The 25,695-nt window shown below is 35.7% G+C and overlaps 1 protein-coding gene and 1 long non-coding RNA gene across 6 annotated transcripts in view; both read left to right on the top strand.

The window, feature by feature from the left end:
* Positions 1-20,413, top strand: part of LOC134473314 (uncharacterized) — a 61,965-nt gene extending 41,552 nt beyond the window's left edge. Inside the window, exon 3 of the long non-coding RNA XR_010043521.1 lies at positions 7,716-20,413. This is a non-coding gene — a long non-coding RNA (uncharacterized LOC134473314). The remainder of the gene's footprint in view (positions 1-7,715) is intronic.
* The window catches only part of Erbb4 (erb-b2 receptor tyrosine kinase 4), a 1,018,041-nt gene that overhangs the window by 628,957 nt on the left and 363,389 nt on the right, over positions 1-25,695 (top strand). The gene's annotated exons all lie outside the window — the stretch shown is intronic.

Raw genomic sequence — 25,695 nt, 5'->3', positions numbered from 1 at the left:
GATCGAACTCACGGCAACGCGCTTGCAAAGTAGGTGCTTATGCCGCTGAGGTAATCCCCGGCCCTGCTCCTATCATTTTAAAATAAATTTATAAACAGAACCCATGGGTGCTTCCTGGCTTTGGGATGCTCATTGCCTTTTAAAGTTAAGGGTGCAGGGAACATGAAGTCACATCTGGCTACTCACAGTGCTCCTCAGATTTAACTTGTTTCAGTATGTAAACAACTTTTGAAATATGTATTATGCTTTATTAGTTTTTTTCGTGCATGTCATATGTCAGTGAAATATCTGTCAAAGTAGATATAAAATATTTCAGCAAGATAATAACTAATTTTTATATTGAAATAATCAGTGCCTTCCAAGTGTGGAATCTGAGTTTGTAGGTAATAAAACTGTCATGCTAACTGTGCTAATCTCAAACATCAATTTGACTGGATTAAGAGACTCATGGAGAGGACTGGATCATGATTGCTATTTGTTTCAGAGGATTAATCCATTGATGGTCGGATCAGGGTGTGCTGGCAGGGTGGGTCCCTGGGGGTTGCCTTTGGTTGGTGACTCTCTGGCGGGTGCTCCTCCCCAAGCTCTGTTTCCTGCCCACCGTGAAGTGAATATTTTGCATCACTGTGCCTGTTACTTGTGATCTTGGTACTTTGGAGCCAGCTATGGTCTGAAAGTGTGAGCCAGGTTAAAAATCTCTTCTTTAAATTGTGAGCATTGAGTATTTTCCCTCAGCAACAGTAAAATTTGCCAATGCAATAATCATTTTATTTGTAAATCTTTGTCTTTCTCATTGAAGAAACTGTTCATGAATGCTAGGTATAGGGTTGACAGTCATACTGTTTTTAGCTTATATTCTCAAGCTAAATTTTGAGACAAGTCCAACATTATTACAGCATTGCTTTGGTGGGTAAGGTATCATTTTCTTCTGAGTAAATGTTCAAAATGGAAATTGTTGAGATAAGAAAATATTCATTGAACAAGTGTTTGATGCATAACCAAGCTCAAAAAATCTGCTGATGAGTTTTTAGAATCATTGTAAGGAAAGGATTATTTTTCTTTGACTCTATTGTGTTTTCCTTTCCATATGTTGGCAAATAATAGTAAAATATAATTTAAGAATTATCTACCATCTATCATAAACAATATACAATCCTAGACATAGAAACAAAAACATATTTCTGACCTTCACAGGGGAGTTTTTTTTTTTTCATGTGTGCTTAGGAGTGGGGTGAATGGTGTATTTTGAGAATACGCTTGTTTCTACGAGTGCATCAATAACTATTTTAACATAAAGGCAGTAGCTCAGACTCTTGCCTACAGTAGGGAAAAGTCTGTACTTCTTTCTAACGAGAGAACAGTGACCTCCAAATGTAAGCCATTAAGAACTAATGACTGCCTAACGGAGCAATGGCGTGGATTTGCCAGAGGTCACAACTAGATTATGAACACTCACGGGTGTTGCAAATTTTTAAATGTTAAGTCATAAGACTTAAGGGTTAAGTCGAAGGGTTTGTCTAAAGTCATAGGAATAATGTTATCATTTTAGAAATAATCTTTGACCTGAAATACAGAGGGAAGGGGATAGATTTCTATTTAAGAGGGAGGCGCCATCAGTTGCTCAGTCTGGATATTTCAAAAGATTGATGGACAGGTAAGTGAAGAGGGGAAAAGAGGTAAGGTCTACATGTGATCCATCACTTGTACACAATTATGCAAAAGTCTGGTCTACCTCCCAAGTCTGAAGTCATGGAGGCCTTAGGAAACGCAGTGAAGCCTCAGAGGCTGAGCTGCTTACTACTATCTTCTTACCCTGAGAAGTGAGACTTGTGTTTCTTTAAGCAGAGGAAGGGATGCTTGTAATGGGGAAGCACAAACCGATAGACAGTACAGGACCTAGCTATAAACTGTAGTGACGAGGAATTAAACCAACAGCAGCTGCATTAAAAGTTGAAGAGGTTAACATGCAGTATAACAATGCAGCCTCTCTTCATTGTTTGTTTATTTATTGTTTGTCTTATGGAGCAGATATTTAAATTCCAGATGCTAATCATATTACCATAAAAAATATCATGCAACTCACTGTTTTTCTAGATAATATTGAGCTGAGAAAAGCCTAGTCTCTTCAGTAAACAGTAGGAGACCAAAGGAGACTGAAGCATCTTTTTTTCCCACTTATTAAAGCAAATTAAATAAGTAGAATATCAGGAAATAATGAGAATATTCCCATTGAAGAGTAGCTAGAGAGTTAATAGCAGTGGCAGAAAAATGTTGATCTTTGTACCATGTACTGGATAGGTGAAAATGATAGTTACATCCCTTTCCCCCTTTATAGTGATGAGAAAGACTGCATGGAGGACAGAGTTTTCTAGTTTAAGACCAGTGTCGACATAGATTCCGCATAAAATCAATAATCTTCTTTATTAAAGTATATGATATTGCCCTCGAGTTATTGAAGAAAGATTTAAACATAATTCTCATTTTTTAATCACTGGAGTCAGAGAGCTTTTCCATCATTTCAGCAAGGGACAAAGAATGGGAAATATTGTTTTGGGATGGTTAATCCCCTGGTAATAGGTAAATTAAAATGTGAAGAGGTTTGAAGGATCTGAAGATGAAGAGATTGACATTGAATTATGACAGCCTAGGCTAGAAGAGAAGAAATAGAGATTGGGGGGTACAGATACGGGTAAATGTATTCCAATGCATTTTGCAGCTGATTAATATTTAATTATTTTTTTTTACTGTTGCACAAAATATCCTTTTAGCAGAAAATAATTTATCTTACTTAGCTTAACTAAAGCACCAACCCAATAGATAGTATTCAGAATATTTAATAAAATTAAGCATACAATTCTTAACATCTGCTCAGATCAGCTCAGTTTTCATTTGAGAACAATTCTTGAGACTATTCTTGATAAATTACTACTGAAGCTACTTATTCAAAACATGTAATGCATTTTTCTCATTTCCTGACCTCTCATCACAATAAAAGAAAAAAAATCTAGAAAACAAATTTATTCGAGTATTTTCTATGATCCTGATAAACACAATCATTTCATGATGTTGTAAAAATTCATCTTTACAGTAACCAAGTTATCTAACTCATGTATTTCTTACCTATTTTGAATGTGTGCTATATATTTCTTACCTATTTTGAATGTGTGCTATATCTCTGATAAATGAGAAGCAATAGCTTTCAGTTTGCCAAAGAATAAAACTCTAATGAATTCAAGATAACTGGTCAGCATCATTTTGACCTAATAGATATTTTACTTTGACTATTTTGACCTAGTGATAATTTTAAAATTACCTTCTGGATTGAACTAGATAAAGCTATTCATGTTATTGACATATTTTTGTTATATTTTTTCATTTTGACATTTTTCTGTCAAATTATTTTTAGTATGTGAATTATTTTCCTTATAGATCTTACAATTGTTTGAATATTTCATATTAACTGATGGGATGGATCATTTGTGGATTTTGTATTATAGTTTTTATTTTTTACTGAGACTCATTTTATCAGGTCAGATTAAGTCATCTCAATTTTTGCTCACAAATTATTGTATGCTACTTTATATTTGATTAGTTTCATTACAGGCAGATGAGTTTGAAACATGATCATTTCAAGAGCCTCTGAAACAATTTAAGATAAGCTGTAGTTTCTGAATGATATCAACCGTCAGACAAACAGGGTTGAGTCTGAGTCATATTTGAGCCCCCGATTTTCTACCTTAAAGCCTAATACATGCAGTTATTTTTACTTTTCTTAGAATTGTTGGATATCTAAAAGTAAATCAAATAGTGATTATTTTAAGATACTACAAAGTTTAGATTCTTGTACACTCAAATAATAAAATGTAAATTTAAATGTGTCAACAAGGGCTATTCAGAAGATCTAACAGCTACTGTGATATTTCTGTTTTAAAGAATATTAAGAAAGATATTAATCTTAATAAATCTTAGATAAAATAGATATTTTTGTTATTACTACAATAATTGAATGCTTTCATTGTTTCATTAAGATTGTGTTAAGCCATTTTAAAATTTGAGATAGTAAAAATTCTATCTCAAATTTTGGATCATACTCAATGACACTCAAAATTCTTATGTAATTATGATGAACCATATCTTCATTCACTTAGAACATATTTACCAGTGTTAGATATTAACATACCTTCATAATAAAGATCGTCCAGATTGAGTTATAAAAATGTGTCCATAAAGCAGAAATTACTAGCCACAAAATTTTTCCATGTTGAAGTTCATGGAGCAAAGCTGTTTTCTGTAATCCTACTGAGAAAAAAAAACAAGTGATTATTGGTTACAAACATACCAATTTGCTTTTTTATAGTGTAAAACTAAACACATATTTTAAAAAAGAAATGAATATGATGGACCATGGATATGGCTTCTTAGCAATACAGCGTCTGCCTGGCAAAGGCAAAGTCCTGAGTTGATTCCCAGTACAAAAAACAAAACAAACAAAAGTGATCATAGAATAAATTACATAGAAAACCTGAATCACTGCCTCCTCAAATACTCATTTTTCAGTTTCCTACATTTTTGGAAGTAAGTTTAGGTTTTGTAAGAACTAGAATGTAACACAGGTCAGGTCAGCCAAGGCTCTGGTAGAAGCATGCTTCTGACACATGACTGTTTCACTTTGGTATGTTTCTAGTTGTTACTCATGCATTATTTTTCATTGTCTTTCTTATCTGGAATCTCTGCTGCTTGTAGTATTAGAAAATTGACAATTTTGAACAAGTTGAAGGATTGATCTACCTTTACTTTTAGTTTACTTCTGAACCAACCTACAAAGATAACAGTGATGTACAGAGATAATATTAATAGGTGTGTTCCCTTCCAAGTTTCTAGAGATAGCCCTTGGTTCAGGTGAGAATGGAAGGCCACAGAAATGTGGCATGTTAATCCATTAGGCCAGACTAAAGATCATGTCAATATTCAGGATTCATTTTCAGTCTCTTAAAAGGAAGAAATCTTACACCATACTACATGCCACTTTTTGGTTGTACTGTGGTACATCAGTTCATGAATGCTTTTGCTTGCAAGCAACGTGCCCAAACAGAAGCATTTGGCAGCATTTTGTTTTTCTTTCCTAACTCTGCATCAAGTGACAAACACAGCCATGGCCATCTTTCCCACAGGAACATGCACGTGGCCATCTTTTCAAGAATTCTGGAGTGAATTAAGTTCATGAACCGAGGTACCAATGTATTTCTTTCTGCATCATTCAGGCTTTGCTCTGTCTGAGCCAGGCTGTCCAACACAGGACACAAGGGGGTATGCACTTGTCACTCAGAAATGGAATCGCTTTAGTGAAGTTCACTTTTTTTTTTTTTTTTTTTTGATGTCTGACTGAGTCTAAGGAGAAAATATTTCAATGTCTAGATTTCAAACTGCTTTGTGACAAGTCTCAGGGCGCACTAATTCAGAGTACAGTCTAAATAGAGAAGGCAGATTGGCTTAGTGCATAATTGGACCATTTATGTATTTTACAAACAATCTATGTCCATTTTTTGTTTTGGTACCTGGAATTGAACTCAGAACCTCATGCTTGCCAAGCAGGTGCTATGCTGCTGAGCTACATCCCAGCTCACAATCCATTAAATATTAATTGAGACTTAAGGTCTAAGTGCTTCTGCATCTTTCTTTGAACAGATTTTCCTCTTTCCAAGGATGGCACTTGTCACTGGAAACTCCTGAACTCCCTCTACAGCTTCACCTAACTTCCATATGGCTTAGAAAACTCCAACCACTGTGTCATAGCTAGAGTGTAGACTTAAAAGAAGCACCCAACGGTTTCAAATCACGTTATGCTGGACAGCTCTTTATTTCAAAGCTATGTTACAGTTGAGTGCTATTAGATGTGAAATAGAGAACTGAAGAAATATCACCATGATGGATTTTTCCTACCTTGTGAGATTTCTCTGCTCACATAAAGAAACCACCCCTGCCCTTAAACTTTGCAAACACTGAATTAGGAGCAATAACCTATTATTTGCAAGTTCAAATCATCGACATTTTTGCTCAATTGAGGAGGCATATAGTGGGATATACATTTGACATTAAAATAGCATTATTGTGATTGTGTGAGACCATAGCTTTAGAATTCTGGCTGGTCAAATCAGCTGGTCATTTATAAAACATGATTTCAGGGATAATCAGGTTTGAACTTTTACCTCTGAAATAAGTAGAATATTTCTACAGCTCATTTTTCATAGCACTTTCCCTTTTTAATATTTAGGCAGAGAGGACATTAGCCTAGGGATCAGATGGTTTACAGAGTGGAAAAATATTGCTTTATAATAAAAGGAGGATATTGAATAAAGCCCAGATTTAATACCCAGCCTAACAGAACACCCTGATGAATGTAATTGCATTTTAAGCATTCTGATTAAATTTTTTGATCCATATTGCATTTGTTTTGCTTGTGAATCTTTTATGAAAAAAAAGTGTCTGGAGATTAAAGGATTAGTGAGTTCTTAAGAAGCTGGGCAGCTGCTAAACATCTGAATATTCTTGCTTAAAGATGATTGAAAAGTTGCATTAATCTCATCTGTTACAGCAAGTGATATGGCTAAACCCCTAACAGATAGAGGGAGATTCCCTGGGGATAATTTCTTCTGTAGTGGACAGTATGAATGACACCTATAGTAAATGAAAAAAAGAATCAAACTAAATGTTACTGTAGTTTAAAAAAAACAAAACATTTGTCAGCTATGCTGTTTTGTTGGGAATAAAGGCCTTTCCTCTCTTTTCATTCTCAAGACTAATTGACTATTCAGGGAATATATGAAGATTAGGAAATAATTTGCATGCTCTCAAATCCTAAGTGTCATTCATGCCTTTTGATAACTGGACAACAAAGGAGCTAACAAATTAGCATCACTCTTCTGCCTTGTAGGAGGAGAGGCTTATGCCATTCCAACAAAAAGCAGATAACATGGAACAAATTTGTAATAGGAGATCAGTTTGTTTTGTATAATATCCAACTGTTTGAATAAGAGGCCCTTCATAAATACAGGGAATTTTCTTTTTTGTGTTCAGGAAGGTGTTGCCCCAAACCTTTACAATGGTTGAGTGTATTAAAGTAAAATTGAAGTTCTCATTTGCAAAGAGCATGCATATATATAATTCTAGCCTGCAACCTATGTCCAAGGCAATCTAGTGAGCCACTGAGAGCTTTATAGATCCCTAGAGAAGCCTGAAGTCTGTTAACCATGATAGCTGGTGGCTGGCATCTGAAAGAGCTGTGGAGAAGCAAAGATTTAAAATTCCTCTCTGGGAATGATACTCAGTGAGTTCTGTGTGTGTGTGTGTGTGTGTGTGTGTGTGTGTGTGTGTGTGTGTGAATGACCTCCCATGAGATTTTACCCACCTAGTATGACTTTGCTGAACAGAGAAATTCTACACCACTGGGCCTTAACCTTGACTATTCATTAGAATAAGCTGAGGATGTGTGTTATGAATTCTGATGGAAGGCTTTGTTGAGGGGACTACTGTTAGGAATGGAGAGTGGATTCCAATTGAATCTTTCTGGGGCTGCTATTTTCGAGGACAACTGTTCTAGCCTACTGAGCAGTGGGGATTTAGGGAGGAATTCTGGCTGATATTCCTGGGGAGAAACAGGCTGGAAACAGAACAGAGCCCCATTCCATGTTGACTGTGCTTCTTTCCATTTATACCAGGGGTGGGGGTCTCCCCTGCACCGCAAGGACCATGAAGAGCACTGTCGTCACCACCGTCCACTGCAGCCCTTTCCTCCGAGGTTGGCCCATTCGGTGTCTCTCTCTTGTGTCAGTCAGTTTTCCCCCACTGCACCAGAACACTTAAGAAAATGGTCTGAAAGGAAGAAAGGCTTATTTGGGCTCCTGGCTCAGCCCGTGGTCAGCTACTCTCTCATTTCTGGAAGTGTGCTGAGCCAGAACATCATGGCAGAGCAAAGCCACTCGGCTGATAGTGGCCAGAGGCAGAATGAGAGAGGAATGCAGCAGCGAGGAGGAGAAGAGCAGGAGCGGGGGACATGGCATAGGCCACACTCACCCCCCCAGGCCACCTCACGGGTCTCCATAATCTCAGATGGCATTAAATGTGACCTCGTCAGTGGATTCCTCCTTCATGATCAAATCGCTTTCCAAAAGCCCACCTCTGAACACTGTGACAGTGGTAATCAAGCCTCATACATATTAACCTTTTGGGGGTGACAGTCCAGATGCTGATCATAGCACCTTCATACCTGAGATGGCTTTGCTAGAGGACCTAAGAATAAATTAACCTACAAAATATGTGTGGAGTAACTATTATGGTTAATATATACTATTTTATGTATGTCTATTTATCTCATAGTTCAAAATATTAATATTTTCTGACTAAAATTAATGTAGGTTTTGAAACAGTAAGAAATATCAATTGCAGGTATCTTATTTAATACCATGTATCAATGAGTGAAGCAGTACATTTTAAATAAAACAATCAGCTTTTGTGTTAGGCTGGATTCAAATCCCACACCACCCTCTTGTTCTCTATGGCAAACTGAAAATTTAGTGTAAGCCTTCAAAGTTTCATTTTATTCATTTGTGAAGGTATCATAATTAATTTAAATATCCTTAGTAAGGCATTCATATATCCCCTTAGAAATGCTGAGCTTGCTTACATTTATATGTGTCTTAAATTTGTCAAGCACAAATGGAATACACTACTGGATTATGAGGTCATTTGTTTAACATCCATTTGTAACATTAGTATAGAGGAAATCGTTCTCTGTATATAAGATAATTAAAACATTAAAATAACTTATGCTAGTCAAAACTTTATAATCAATAATAATTAACATAGAATAAAGCAAAATAATATAAAAGTAGTTTAGATATCTCTAAACTGTTAAAGGAATAACTGAGAGAGGACTAGAAAAACATTTTTAAAAATTGATTTGCTGCTATCCAATGAATTCCTTAAGATTTTTTCTTCAAAGAATTGGACAGTAATATTTTCTTTTAATACCAATTTTTCTCAACTAGTGGTGTACAACATGGTATCTGAAGCCACTATGCAAACAACCTGCTATGATTGTGTGTGTGTGTGTGCATGCAGGTGTATGTGATGAGTGTGGGTCTTCCATTGAAGCTATTCAAAGCAATAGCACAAATATGAGTGTGTAGATAGATTTTTTAATATTATTTTTCTCAACCAAATGAAAAGTTCCACTCAAAAAAATCAGTTATGCACCTAAACATTTTGGAAAAAAAAAAAGATGGTAAAAAGTCAAAAAGAAAATATAAACATAGAGAGAAGGCATTAAAAACCTCAGACAAAATAATACCACTGGTAAGAATCATGTTCCCTAGTCTTTGTTCCTTAACTTTATCATAATGTTTTAAAGTATATGAATCATTACTGTAGCGATAAAATATTCTAGGCTTGTAACTATTTTAAAATTTTAAGGATAAGACAATCAGAAAAAGTGTGAGTGGACCATAGTGGTGCAACTATTGGATTTGTTAACGAGAATAATAGTTTTATTCATTCCACAAATGATTATTGAATGCCAATCACCAGCCAAGTATTGTTCCAGTCATTTTAGGATGTAACCGTGACAACAGGTAGATATGACCTCTATTTTTCAAGGAATCCAAATTTATTTTCTTTGATGTAAGCACCATTTAAATTTAGATAATTCAAAGAGGGAAATTAAATCTTGAACATAATAGCTCACTAGCAAGAAAAATACATTAATTTAAAATTCTGTTTCTGGACAATTTAACAAAATAAAATGTTTAGACAGCATTTAATTGTGGTTCTTCTGACTTACATCCAACAATATGGCACTGGAAAGAGACAGAAGCCCTGTTGTGTATTGTGTTTGTGATATAATCCTTTAGAATTGTGTAAGGCCCTGTTAATTGTGATTACCTATAATCACATACAAAAATACCTTATTTTCATCAGAGTTTCTTTTTTCTCAGGAAAGACTTTCATATGTACATGTGTTAGTCACTTTCCTCTTAGTTGGGACAACTTGCCTGACCTCTGTAACTTAAAGGACAGGTGTTATAGCTCAGAGTTTTAGAAGACTCAGTCCTCCTTTAGCTTAAACACAGAAGCTGCATGGTAGAAGGGTCTGGATTCAGGGAAGGTGCCCACATCATGGCTGCCAGGAACAGGAGAGAGAAAGGAAGAGCCCTGATGGAGATAAGCTCCTCCGGGTCATGCCCCAGTGACCTGCTGCTCTAGCCAGTCCCTGCCTCCCAACAGCAAGTCGGCTACATTACCCCAGGATACAACTACCTTCCAAAAGCCCCGCCTATGAGCACTGGAAGTCTTTGGATGGCACTTTCGATCTGCACCACAACAGTATCTTTATCTCAATTTTCTGTAAGTTGGTACATTATGGGTTTTTCAAATTGTGTCAGAAAAATTAGAAAACAATTTACCCCAGATCTCAAATCATCATAATAAGAAAAGCTATTTGTTAAATGTAGACCTCATTACTTTCCACCTAGAATAATCATAAAAATGGCTGTTTTGTTGCCTTTTCTGGTATTCAGAATATGTAAAAATTCAAAGATACTGTCATTTACTTAGCAAGCAACAATATTTCAAATAATCAAAATATGGGATTTAAATAATGAACCTTAAAAAGAAATCCCTAAACAAGAACCTATTGCAGGAATTGGTAAATTGCTATTTGTTGCCATGAAGTTTGGATAATGAATGGAGATATGTTTAGAAATTTGGGGTAGGACTGTAAATAATATGTTTCTGTGAGCATGGTAATTCTGGTACATTTTAAAATGATCACTGAAGCAGAAATTACCAGGTAAAAATGCCACATGTAATTTTACCTGCTGAATTAGCTATGACCTACTTTTTAATATTTGTCCACATTAAGTAGGCTGCAAACCCTCACTATTCAGCAGATGACTACCTAGCAGGAGATAAAAAATTTTAATTTTAATTGAGTCAAATAGAGGTAGTAATTCTGCTTTAAAATTCACACATGAATAGATCATTGACATTTGAGCATCACAGGAGGGCTGTATTTCATTGATGAAACACATATTTGAAGGCTTTATGTAGCTAAATATCTCCTAATTTCCCAATTGATTTTATGAAAAAAATTGAATGAATTGAGTAATAACATAATATCTGAAATTATATTGGAAAGTAAATGAAAAATAAAGAGAAAAGAATTTAATTCTACATGAATCATTATTTAACATTTTTTGCTAAACTTATAAAAATTTAATTCTGATTATATTAGCTGTTGGTATTAATATAGCCTATAAGTCACCCAAATCATTCAAAGGCCCCTTTATCTATAAATAAAACACTAGGAGGTAATAAAAGTGTATTTTATAAAACACAATAGTGACTTAAGTTTGCCAACACTGAAATTTCAAAACTTAATTTTAGTTTTTGAGAAGTATCCAAAAATTTATGTAAATTAATATTTTATTATTTCAGATGCTCAGTGTTTAGTGTACAAACAGTTCTGTTGCATGTGAATTACATTCTTTATTATAAAAGGATTGACCAAGGCAAGCACATTTTAGTATTTACAGTTAGTTATGTGAATTTAGGGAGAGTAAATTTTGTTATTTAACCCGGTTAAATGTTTAACTTAGTCCAAAGCATTAAGATCCTGTCCTAGTTACTTTTCTTGTTGCTGAGGCGAAATAACTTACACCTACTTTTAAAGGAGGAAATTATTTACAGTTTGTAGAGGTTTCCACCCATAGTTGGCTGGTTCCAAGGCAGAGTGGCACTTGATAGAGATATCACAGAGGAGAACCAGTTCATGGCAGACAGAAGACAGCAAAGAAACAAAAGTAGCAAAAATGTATCAAGCAATCAAACCACAACTGTTTTCTGTCCTTATATTTTATCCAGGCTCCATGCCCTTAGGGTGGCACTCACACCCAGGGTACTCCATGCCCTTAGGGTGGCACTCACACCCAGGGTGCTCCATGCCCTTAGGGTGGCACTCACACCCAGGGTGTTCCATGCCCTTAGGGTGGCACTCACACCCAGGGTGCTCCATGCCATTAGGGTGGCACTCACACCCAGGGTGCACCTTCCCATTATCCATGCCAGACCAACCAGTGGACCTAGTAATCACACACCCTTAATCCCCGCATCACACTTAATCTAAGCATCACATGGTCTAGAATTGGGCACCTCTGAAAAGCCCCACCTATGTGGTGAAATACCTAGACAAGGCTGTCACAGTTTTCTACAGGGTGATCTCTGCATTTTAAATTGCTCTCCTTGTTATTAAAAAAAAGTATTTGTTCATACATTACAGAAGCACACTTCTATTATTAGCTAATATTTCAAGTACAACACTTTGCTGAGGCAAGGTTTGTCATTAATGATGGTAGACATAAATCAATGTGTTTCATGTTTTTGAATACCTTCTCACTTTCTTGTCAGATTTAATTAGATCACTGTGTCTTCTGCTGCATGCTCGAGATGAAGAAGTTGTCCTATTAGAAGTACTAGTCCAGCCATTCTCTTGCGGTCTTTCTGTGTTTGGCTTTGGAAGAAATTTTTAAAGCTGTATTTACAAAGTTACTTAAGCAGACCAATCCACGTAACCTGGGACAGTCTGTAATATGCAGAAGGCAAATACGTGGTGTGTGAGGGGGGAGGACTTCCCTGCCATCCTCCTGTGTGCAGCGGCTGCCCCGCTGTCAGGTCCCTCTACCTGTGCATGAAGGAGGACCAAGTCACCCACTCAGTAAAGCAACCAGCACCTAACTACACATACACTCTAGCTATTGTAAAAACATACTTTACTTCTTCTTCTTTTAAAACTAAACAGTGAGTGGTAGCATGTTTTTTTTTTTTTTTAAACCCCATGCAGACTTTGGTACATTCCCAAAGAACATGGCTCCAGAGACAGAATATGAATGTAAAACAGTGGTAGTCAGTGTTTAAAACAGTTTTAATTGTCATTCCAGTGCACAGGAAGGCCTCAATATATTTATAGAGAAAGTTCGGTCATCAAATTTTTTTTTTTTAGTCTTTTTCGTTTTTTATCACTACCAGGGATCGAACTCACGACAGCCTGCTTGCAAGGCAGGCGCTTATGCCGCTGAGCTAAATCCCCAGCCCCAGTCATCGAATTTTTGAATCAGTAATTTTACTGCAGGAGAAAAAAGACATGCAGATATTTTATTGTGATAGTGATAATGATGAAGACCTGTGACAACCATTTTGTCATGTGGATACACTGTACTGTGGAAAATAATTATAACATCTGTAAAAATCTAGTTGAGAGCAGTTTGGGGAACCAGACAGAATATATTTGAAATACATTTTAACTAATTACTTCAACACAGTGTTTTCTATGTTCATCCCATAAGTGCATTGTACTCCTTAAATATCAAGTTTTATTTCTGATTCTACCTTCCAGAGCTTTTCTCCATGAAAAGTTACTTTTTAAGTGAATGAGAGCTCACATGTGCCACCCTGCCATCGAACCAGTCAACTATGGGTGGAAACTTCTATAAACTGTGAATAAAGGCTTGGGAAGATATGAAAAAGTGAAGAGATTTTCTTGCTTTTCTTTCCAGATTTTGCCTCTTCTTTTATGTGTGGATGCATTATGTAAAAAGCCATCCTTAACTCCAAGCAAGGAGGTGGCCCATTGTTGTTTTAAGATTTTAGAAAACTTGGATAGTAAAATTGCTTTGGCTTAGGCAGTTGGTAAATCATTTCTGCTTTCCTTTTGCCCCATTGTAAGCAAATTTCACAGTATAATGCTTAGAAAATAGCTTTTTCTTGGGTGAAAAATCAGAGTTTACTAGCATTGGTGCTACCAGTGCTAGTAAACTCTACCATATTGGAAGGTGATCTGGTTTTCAGTGAACCTCAAAGCAGTGATTGTGACCTCCACTGCAGTTCTAGTTCTAACCTCGGATTCATTAGTATATTTATAGGATGATATGTTTATTTAAGTTAAATTTTCAAGCTATAAAATACATATCATTAAGAAAAACTAATAATACCATTGTATTTTTACATCATATTATTTCAGGGTAATTTTATAATGGCATGTTTAGATGTGTTCACAAAAACATAAGAATGCTTAAAATACCAATGAAGAGTGTTAAATTTCTTAGTAGTTGTATTTTGAAATGAAATCAAAGAGGAAATAATGGTTAAAATATTTCCCATTTAATATCTTAGTTTTTATAATAGCTAACTGCTACACTTGTCCCTAGTAATATAACATATTGTATTTAACACTTATAAAGTTGTCTGTTTAAACAGAGGGACAGAGACAGAAATAGAGACATCACTCATACACCCAAACTTCTGGAAACTCACTCAAGAAGCTTTGGGTAAGCTATGTTGTGCTATCTGAAAGTAAACATTTCGAGTGAGGACACAGAGGACTTCACTGTCAGCTTTCCACACATTAATCACCCTCTTTCCCTCTGTGATTCCACGGTGACTGCAGCCATCAGCACCATCTGATGGCATCCAAGTGAATCTCCTTAGCCTTGCAGCCAGCCCTCTGCCCGAAGTGTGCCTGTGACCACTTTCCCCAGCAGTCTGCACATTGCTTCAAGATATAAATATTTCTCTTTTGTCTCCGCAACCTCATTGCTCCACTGTCTGTCACCCTTCACCATCCCTTGCATCCCCAAAGGACATATTGGGTTATTGTAGGAGGTGACAGTGTGAGCTGGTGGGGACCCAGCGCCTCCTAAGATGGCAGGAGCCTATTCTAGGGCTTCCATATGTACAGTCTTTACCATTCCTCAAAACTCAACTGTCTCACTTTTTACAGATGAGGAAACTACTGATGCACAGAGAAGTTCGGTAAATTGCCCAAGGTTAGACAGTTCTAAGAGATAAATTCAAACCTCAGCAGTTTAAACATAGCTACACATGTCTTTTGATGTTAATGTGCTCAGAGGAGAACTTGTGATATGTGTCAGCGTTAAATCTCTCCTGCTGTCCGTAAATTCCTCCTTTAACTGAAATCCTCTATGGCTTAGATTAAGCCCCTGGCACTTTCTTTGGTAGGGAAAATCTACCGAAGGGTTCTTTATATACTTACAGGGAGTTTGGAAGTCATTCACTTGACTACAGGCTCAAAAACATAAGCGCTTTTAACCTTTCCCTTCAGATCTTATGTCTGACTTCTGTAAGTGGTTTTGGTAGACTACTCTGCTAGCTTTTTACCTTATATAAATTTCACCCATGAGTGTAACTGCGTGGTAGATTCCCTTTGAATCAGGAGCGGGGCACTCCTGGAGACCTGCAGGACAGCCGCGATCTACAAAATACCTTCCTATTATTAATTCACTCAGTCCTCCCAACTTTGTGAATCCTCCAAGCAAGATATATAGTATGCAGCCTACTTTTAAGGTAAATAAATAGGCATTATAATCTGTCATACCCTTTTGATGTTAGTCTATTTCTACTTAACATTTCTTTGTACCACCCATATGCTATAGTATAAATTTTCCCATATTTGTTTTGTATTCTTCCCAATTCTAGTTCTAGGTAACTCTACCAAACCCAGAACTCCAAATTATTCAGTGATACTCAGACATTCCCCACTCCCCTGTAAGTCACCTACGGCCTTTACATCTTTACTGTTATTTAACTCAATATCCATAATTGTTTGTATTCTCACTTAATATGATCTCAGTGCACTCATGGTACTGAGTTTTCCTTTAAATATCCCTTAGCCAAAATGCCCATAAGCAGTGAGTTTATCTTTATCAGGGTGTCAAAAAACACAAGACCAAACTCATTTGTACAGGGATGGGAATTTGAAAAAGTGAACAGATGAATGAGGATGATGATTTTGATGAACTGTTTTTTGAGTCTGGCTCAAATTAACGATGATTCCATTTGCTAAATGTGCCTGCATTTTGATCACACATCAGAAGATGAAATTTAGAACTTCTAAAATAGAAAGTTACTCACGATGTCACAGATCCTCTTTTTCCCATTCAACCACATTTCTAAACTAATGCTTCACATTCCCTGGTATTTTAGTCCTTTTCCTGAATGAATACAACAAATACATAAATGAGGAAAAGTGAATATTAAATAGAGTGACGTTAGGTAGAGCATCCTCACTTCACCTTTCCGCTGTCACTTGGACAGACAAATAGCATGACGAATGGCCGAGAAGTCACATTGCAGCCAGTGTTTCTAGTGGGTCAGCTGGATGATTTATTCCATCAATGTTAAAAAGACATACTTGTTACCTTTCATAATCCTTTGTGGAGCTGGAATCATTGGTAGTGGAAAGAAAGGTTTAAAAAGTAGAGGTTGGAGTAATAATTAAATCCATAAGGTCCTCCTATGATTTAATATTTCACTAGCTCTTGCATGTTTAATGGACTTAAACAAAGATCTTCCACTAAAAACACGAAGGAGACAGGTTCCACCAGAGGATGTTATAGCATTGATGGCAACAAGGTTTGGAGTTGATGTACATCACTGAGGACTGAAGCCTTAGTCTACGTCTGCTTGGAAAAAGCATTTTAAAACTACATGAATCAGTAAAAAATTGCTGTGTGACTTTAGAGTTTGAGATGAGCCCCCCATGAGATGAGTCCCCAGTTTCTTCATACAGGCCTGCATCTTTTGTGAACTCCTCAGATATTTTTTCAAGTAAGCAACTGTTAACTACTCTTAAGTTTGACCTTGCTACTGGGCAATTGACCCTAAATGCTGACTTTTGTGGGATTAAGATTCTAAATTAAAATTCTATTAAAATAGGTTGAAATTATATGACAGACTATGAACTAGCCACTTTCATACTTCTGACATCGAATTATTTAAGTTTTCAGGCTTTTAAGGAGTTTTTGGTCAGATTTTGTCCTAGTTCATTTTTAACACAGTGATACATTTTTCCTGACTTCTTAATGTGATTTTATATTTTTTAAAATGTTATTTTCTCCTTAAAGTCAACTGCTTTTATTTATAGTTATATATTTATTGATAAAACCAAAATTTACACAGAAATAGTTTAAAAATCTCTATGGTTCCAGACCCCCCGCAAAAAGTGTTTAACAGTAAGGTGGGCATGGTGGTGTACTCCTGTAATCCCAGCCCTCAGGAGGCTGAGGCAGGAGGATGGTTGCAACTTTAAGACTAGCTCAAGGCCAGCCTAAACTGCATAATGAGACTCTGTCTCAAAAAGACAAAAACAAAACAAAGGAACCTATGGTTTCTGCTATTTATGTGAGTCCTCTCCTTTTTTTAAAATTTTTTTTGTCTTTTTCCTTTTTATCGGCACCAGGGATCGAACTCACGACTGCCTGCTTGCAAGGCAGGCGCTTATGCCACTGAGCTAAATCCCCAGCCCCGAGTCCTCTCCTTTGAGGTAACAGTGAAAACTATTTTTATCATCAGTGCTTTGGAATTTGCTGCTGGAGTCTGTGAGTTGTTGAACAGTTGGGGAAAATTTGCCACCCGCCTTTCAGGGCACGAGAATCGTCTGGCCCTTCCTCCAGCTTTGCTTCTGATTTTGTTTTGTTTTTGTTTTTGTTTTTGCACCTGCTTTTCAATTAGCCTTTCAATGTGTTGTGTGATAATTTGTCTCCTATCTTCATACTATCCATTTGTCCTGTGATGAACATGAGTAGACCATCAAAGATGTCTTGGGGCAAACAGCTACACTAGCAAATTGTTGTAGGATAACATAGATATAAAGTTGAAGGGCCAAGAAGAGCTACAAAAGTCTACTACACTGCCTTTCAAAGTGAGCGTTTTGCACATGTGCCTCAGATCTCACAGTCACTTGTCATGTTTTATCTCAATCAGCCAAATTTACTTTTCTTTCTGAAATAAATTGGGATTACTCTAGAAAGTTTGTTTCAGGACTAGGGATTAGCTTAATGGCATAGTGCCTGCCTGGCAAGCATGAGGTCTTGAGTTCGATTCCTGGTACCAAAAGGAAAAAAGGTTTATTTGAAAATGGGTATGTTAAGTAACACAGCTGAAAATTACTACATCAAGATCAGCCCAGTACTTGCTTAGGCCGACTCATAGTGGACATGTGAGTGATGTTAGTCTGCAGTGCTTCCACTTGAATAGTTATGCTAATCACGAAGGCATTGAAGCGAAAATTAATATCTGTACAGAGCCTATTGTGAGTCCCTGAGGTGGCGGCCAATCTAAGCCTTTTTTGCCTCCAGGAAATGCGATGCTCTTTGTACCATCTGAGTCCATGGTAGTCCATTCTCCTTGCCTGGTATCTGTTAAAGCCTTGTGAATAATATATCTAAGAGGTGTGAAATGAGTCTTGCCAGAGGCTTCAGGAAGGGTCTACTCTCCCATAAGAAGGCAGCGGTGGGAACGGAGGGCATTGAGAATGGAAGAGTCAACAATGAAGAGAACATCGGCATTAAGGTATCTTAGTGACACTGAATTAACCACCTGTAAAATTACCTCACATGTGCAGTGTTTACCGTGTGCAATATTATACTTCCTGCCTGAGAAGCCATATGAGGCATTTTAATGGTCTTATACTGAAATAATCCTGATAGACATTGCAACAGATAGAGAGAAAGAATCATAGGATGTAATATGTACTTCTGTTTATCAGACACTGTACTAAGCAGTTTCTATGTCTCATCTGTTATCCATAAGGTTAAGTGTTATCCTTACTTCACAAGAGTAACTAAACCTCAGAAAGGTTTGGTAAATTACCGTCGACTTCGTAAGTCTCAAAATGAAATTTGAAGATATTTTTTTCTAATTTAGAAGTTACTCCACAGTCTATATATATATATATTTTTTTTTTTTTTTTGAATGTGTGGAGCCATTTCAGCAGAATACATTTAGGCAAGGAATGAGTGCTTAGGTTTTCTTCTGACCTCTATTCCCCTCCCTTAGCCAGAGTGGATCAGATGTTTATGTAATAGTCTCACCATCATTCTGAACTTGCAGTTGCTGGAATCTGACCCTTCTGATGTATGAGGATGCTCACTATGTTATAGAAATAGAATCATATATAAAAATGTGTGACATTTTAAAAAAAAAGTGCCCATTGGGGTTTTAATAATGTATTTTGGGAAGAGTGCTATACTCCAAACAATCTCTTATTAATTTGTAAGATAAAACTCTGGTATCAGTGATGATAAAATAGCCAGGCATATGCATTACTTACAATAATCAATGCTCCTTTCAGATCTATGAAATTGTTTCAATTCTCTGCAGATTTTATCAGGAGAGTGAGATAATGGTTAATATTTACGGAAATCCAATTTGAATATAGTGACATGATAAGTATATAAAGCTTTAGTGGCTATATGAATTTTTGTATTCAAAGAGTTATTTACCTTTTGTCATTTCCACCTAGAGACAACTGAAGAATTTCTTGGAGAAAACAAAAATGAATGTGTCATCTTGACTTTACATCACATTTGTTCAGCCCTTGCAGTATTTCCAGCCTAGTTCCCTGCTAAAAAAGAAACGTGAATGCTTATTTATTTTTGTGAATGCTGTGGAAGCAGTACAGTTGTTTAAAGTAGTTAAATTATATTTAATGCTTATGGTAGGGTCCATGAACGTCCAGTGATTTCTCTCAGCCTTTCTCCTTAGATTATAATCCTATCCAAAGAAAATAATGTCATTGTTAGTCTCTTCGACTAGTTAGAGGAAAGGAAGTCTATGCTACAAAAATTATTGATAATGAAATGGAGCAACAATAGGCTAAGCATTTTTAAAAGCTTTGAAAGCTACTATCATTGTTTAATCAATCTAGATAAGGCAGTGAGTAGCACACATCCTGTGAGCCTTCCTGGGAAAAGCAGGCTCTTCGTGTTAGACTGGACTTGTTGGCAGTAGCCCAGAAGGCTGTCTTCCCCTACCTGGTGAATTCTTTATCTCTGTCACTATGCCATGTACCTAGCTGCCAATTTAGTCTGAAATTTTGAAAAACCTTGGAAGCACAACTAACGTTAAACTGAACTTCATTATGATATTAATAACTAAAGCATTAGAAAGTTCAGCTTCCTGGTTTTGTACTTGTAATGAGAAATGATATTTGATGATTTTTATTAATTTTTTCCAATCTATATTTTAATATATTTCACTTAATTTTATCTAAGTGTTATAGAATAAGTGCCCATCAATGTTAATTCTTCTGCCTTCTGTGGCTGTCACAGTGTTTGACTGTAGGCTTTGTTAATCATACTGTTTTATAACCCTATTAATACATGGTGCAAAATTAATAAAACTGTGTAATTAAAGGATCATATTGGTGAAATTCAACCACATTTCACCTTATTATTTTGAATATTCCTGATACTAATATTTTTCAAGTGAGTTGTTTAAATATTAAAACATCTTTGATGCATTAATAGAAATACGAATAATACATACACTGATACTGAAATATTTTCATTTGGAGATGTCATTTATTACATTTCAAGTATCCAATGTTTATTCATGCTAATGTTGGGAAGTTACTGACAATCAACTAAAACTATATTATCAACAACAGCAATGTAAAAGATCAAAGACAAAAATAAAGAAATTAAAGTTTGATTATTAAATAAATCTCTAATTCAAAAGTGTAATATAGGAATGAAATTATATAGAGGGGGAGCATATCAAGAAAAGATGTCTTAGAAAAATTCCAGTTAGTTACCCGGCTGAGTAGAATCTTCAAATTTAGTGCTTTCTTTGAGCTTCTTAAATCTAATTGATTTTTGGCATACAGGTTAGGAAAGCTATTCAAATTCAGAGAGAATTGCAATACCAGGGAGCAGGAATCAGCCATTCAAAGAGTGCTTGATGAGCCTGGCAACCTAGGAAAGAAAATTAGTCCTTCCTTCACCAAAAGGCTGTGTTTCTAAGTAAAGGCTGGGAGACCTGGTGTAGGCTGTGGGAGAGGATAAGTTGATTAAGAAATTCAGAGCGGTGCGCTAGTGTTAGGTTCCTGCTACATCCAGTTATTATGGTGGTTTCTCTTGAGGGCTTTTGAGGGAGGTGACATTTGATCTGACCCTTGGCAGATGAAAAAATCACTAGGCAGCCTGGAGTCTGTATTCATCTCAGTTAATGTGGGAATTATCAGAATAACAGTCAGACTTGTTACTGTTTATTGAACACTTAATATGCTTCAGGTATTTTTATAATTGGCCTCCTTTTTAATTTTCACAAACACATTCTTAGTACTGACTTTTTTGATATTTTAAATAAGTAAATACACGTGAAATTAGGTATGTATGTAAAATTGCTTAAAATCACAGAGCTAATCTTTATGTCAGAGTTGTGGGAAAACATACAGAAAAGGATGAAATAAGAAACAACTTGATATATTGACATATGAAAGAAGCTTCAGTTTGTCTGTAGTGAGTAATTTATTTATTTACTTTTGCAATATTAGTTCAACGAATATTTTGAAATATTGCTGTGAAAAAGATAAAAAATTACTGTCCTTTAAAAAGAAACTGAAGAAACTGTGCCCTAATGATGAGAAGCAGACAAAAAAAAAATATAAGCAAGTCAATAAATCTGGCTGTTGATACATCCTGTGAAGAATGTGAGACAGAACAAATCATTATAGATTCTGAAGAGTAACCCAAATGTGTTACTGAAGCAATATATGCTTATATAGATCAATTTCAACAGTATAATGTTAAAGAATATTAGGGTTTATAAAGGTTTACATGTAGCCTGATTATTTTGTAATAAAATTAGAAACTAAAATGACTGTATATGTGCATGTATATGTCTATCCTTTAAGTAGAAATGAATGCAATTAAACTACATATAAATGAAAGCAGGATAATGATGACCACATTGTTCGAGTTGGGGGAAAGAGAGGGAAATAATATATGTATGTTATTACCAGATCATAGCTTTTGTGCATGTGTTCTGAGTTGACAGATTGTTATCACATTATTTAAAATAGCTTATTACCTAATAAAATAAGTGAGACCATGCATGGCACCAAGATGAAACTCTTTCACGAAATCAAGATTAATCGGAGGTATGCTCCTGAGTTTCTTAAAATATACGAAGAGCAAATGGTGGTCCCCAGGTGCACATGTTTCTGAGCTCTTCCACCAGAAAAAGCTGTATCAAAACTGCAGCCACAGAGCCCGCAGAATGGATAGCATGTGATGCTGGAGCTTGATTGGCAAGAGGGAAGGTCGGGAGACCTGGTGGGGAAAACGTGTGGGTAAGATAGCCAATAAAAACTGAGCACAGCCACTAATAGCGACAGTGATATGGGCTCCAGATCTAGACTTCTTTTCAGTCTTTGTAAAATGATGACATGGATCCAGATATTTCTGTGCAGATATTGCTTACCTCAGGGAAGCTTTCTTTTAAAGAAACTATGATTGCTTATATTGCTTGATTTAGTTTGCATGCCTGTACTTTGCAATCTGAACAACTAGTTTGAAGATAACAATGAGCAATACAATGACTATTGTTAATTTTCTAGCAGCTTGTTTCAAATCCTTTATTGCTTCCACTCTCATGTTTTGGTTTTTATTGTTTTGTTTTCTTTTAATCTCTTTAAAATAAAAATAAATAAATAAACAAATATTGTTTTCTAGGTGAGTTTGTGTTTAAGGAACAACCCATTATTAAAAAAAAAAAAAAAAACATGTAAAAGTCAGTGTCTTGGGTATGGGCCAAGACTCTCACTGTCTATGTGAGTAGTTTACTTGTGATTTGAGTCTATCTGTGCAGGATTACGGTGACTCAAGAATTGTAGGACCCAGACACTGATTACCCCACCGATACTGTTAGCTGCAGAGAGGTGCATCCTCCATGAAGGCTGCCGCAGCTTCCACAGAATGCTTGATAGTATAGAGAGGAAGTGCCACCCTTACCTGAGAATTGTGAGAGATCTTGTTCCATTGTGTTTTTCTTTGATGAGACAGTGTTAATTACACAACCATGTGAGTTAATACTCAACTAGAGTTAGTGATGGTGCTGTGTCTCAACAGTTCTGAGAAAAAATTCTGCTCTTTATAAAATGCTGAAGAACACTGACAGAACACTGATGTCCTATGCAACTGCACGGATAAGTCAGCCCACTTAGAGAAGTATCACTGGGAATTCTTTTCCAGTCACATTGACATTGTCCGCATTTATTAAGATTTTTCCAGGCTTCATCGCACCTGTTTTCCTCAGAGGGAATCTGTATGGAACACTATGAACATGGTACAGACCAGTGTCAAAGGATGTGGATTCCACTGTAGTTCTGCAGGGGAAAGATTACTTTTCTTTGGCTTCCTCACCCTAGGATGAGGGAACTCGTCTAGAACAGTCGAAAAGCTATCATATATCATCAATTTATAATTAATTAATGAGACCTTTATAGAATGAAAGTGGCTTTTTATTTTTACAGTGACAATAAAAATGATTTCAAAGTTTATAAATAGCAGAAGTAAATGAAGAGCATCAAGGTTTATTATTGGCCAAGTACAGATGGTTTGAATGTATTTTGAAACTTAAATAAATTGAGCAAAAGCAATAAATAGTGAAACTTTATTAAGCTGAGTTTCTGGCTGTTTTTTTCATTAAGGAATCATATATTTGCAGATAAAAATATTCTTTGTGCCATCGGGAGAAAGTAAAACTTAAAACCCAACATGTATGTACACTTTCATTTGTAATAAACTGCGAAGTTTTGTTTTGCCCTCAAAATATCAAACTGAATATAAACATATGCACAAACTCATTAGTTGTGGATTCTTAATGATGATGAATAGTAACTGGAAAAGTGTATAATACAAGGTGAAATGAACAAACAAAACTTACTATTCTGTCTTGCAGAGGATAATTATGCTGGCCCCAGAGGTATCAAAACCTGGCCAGTTAACTCCGAATTCGCAGAAGAGCACTAACTAAATGATCATGTGTGTGAATTAGGAGATAAGAGCTCAGAGGGAGGAGAGAAGCAGCCGTGTCTGCTTGGTCAGGAAATATTTCTTCATATGGCAGAAACAGTGTGGGATTTACATATTCTAAATTTTATTTTGAATCCTTGAATCTAAACATATTTAAAATGAGCAACCTTCTTTGGAATTTTTCCAAAGAAATTTCCACTAAATGTTAGACTTTGACTACTTCATTATATTTTATATCATCTAGGATTTTTGTGTGTTAATGTCTTTTACTTGCCTGCATGTAAACACACACACACACACACACACACACACACACACACACAATGGAGAAACCCAAGCCTTTCGTAAAGATATTCCCAAAGATAAAAATTGAGCCGAGAAATTTAATTTGTTCCTTAAACTATGAATATTACCTTGAAGAAAATATATCAGTCCTTTGATGAATGAAGAAATGTGTGTAAAGCAAAAGCTTGTACTTATTTGTGTTCTGCTTCAGTTTATTTTATTTTCGTTTATCCTTTTGTGACTATAAGATTATGCCCGATGGTTAATCCTCGTTCTCCTAATATTGATATTAAATAAGGCAGCCCATCCATTTGTTCAACAAACATTTATTGAACAGCAGACACTGTTTTAGGTGCTTTGGAGACACCAGGCAGTAAAACAAATAGATCTCTGTGTGCTTTTAGAGCTTATACTTTAGCAAGAGCAGATAGACAATCACCAGTAAATAAAATAAACAAATGATACAGCATATAAAATGATACGAACTATGAAAATAAAAACAAAAAGAATTGAGATTAAAAAATTGGTTTTTTTTCTATATTCCACAACTCATTATTCAACAAAATTGTGAACATCTGTTTGAGACGATCTCATAAGAGGATAGCTATTGGATTAAACAAAGTACCAAGAGAATATTATACATGTTATGGTCCAGGATCATAACTATTTGGTTCAATCCTCTTACATATAATATTATCCATTTCAAAATAACTATGAAATATATTGAAATGTTAAAGTGTACTTTTTATATTGATGATATTTTAGTTAATTTTCTTAGTTTTCTATGGAACCCCAAAACTCTTCAAAAGTTGATGCTGTGTGATCTTGGGGAAAGGTTGATTCTAGGAAGTTATATTGCAGGTAGATAATGCCTATAATATGACATGGAAGTTTTGATCTAGGAAGTGTAGAGGTATCTTTCTCTAACCAAGCTTCCAAACAGAGGATCATTTCATATATATTAAATATATAATGCATAAATATATCATTGCATATATATTACATTTCTCTATAGACTGCTTTAAGTATATTTAATTCAGACTTGCTTTATCTAACATTTTAGAATCTTCTTTGACCACCAGGTTTAAGCTCCTGGAGGTCGAGGGCTGACTGGTCCTTGATTTATCCTTGTACTCATCAAAGCATGATCATCATAGTGCATATTGAATAATATTTGATGAATTGCTAAATGCTCAAAATAATTATATCAGCTAAGGACGTAAAACATTTTGTTAAGTAGAACATTTTTCAATAGGATTTCAAAGAAACAGGGTTGAAATTGCCTTTTTTTAAGTTCTAGAAGTCAGAGGAGATGGGAAAATAATAGAAGGTTGGATTCATTTTGCTATTTATACAATGTCATCTTTTGCTCTTTTCATTAAGCCCATTCAGAGTAGCTCCATTAAGGAAATAATAAAAGCTCCTAACTATGTATTGTCGAGTGTGCAATCTCATAAAAGCTTTAGAAATAAGTATAAATATGTTCATTGCTGTTATCTACTTGTGACCATTATGATGGCAATAA

The sequence above is a fragment of the Cavia porcellus genome, unplaced genomic scaffold, assembly GCF_034190915.1.
Source record: "Cavia porcellus strain 051 isolate PalLab524CR breed Dunkin Hartley unplaced genomic scaffold, mCavPor4.1 scaffold_26, whole genome shotgun sequence".
NCBI lineage: Eukaryota > Metazoa > Chordata > Mammalia > Rodentia > Caviidae > Cavia > Cavia porcellus.
This window is presented reverse-complemented; position numbering and strand designations above follow the sequence as displayed.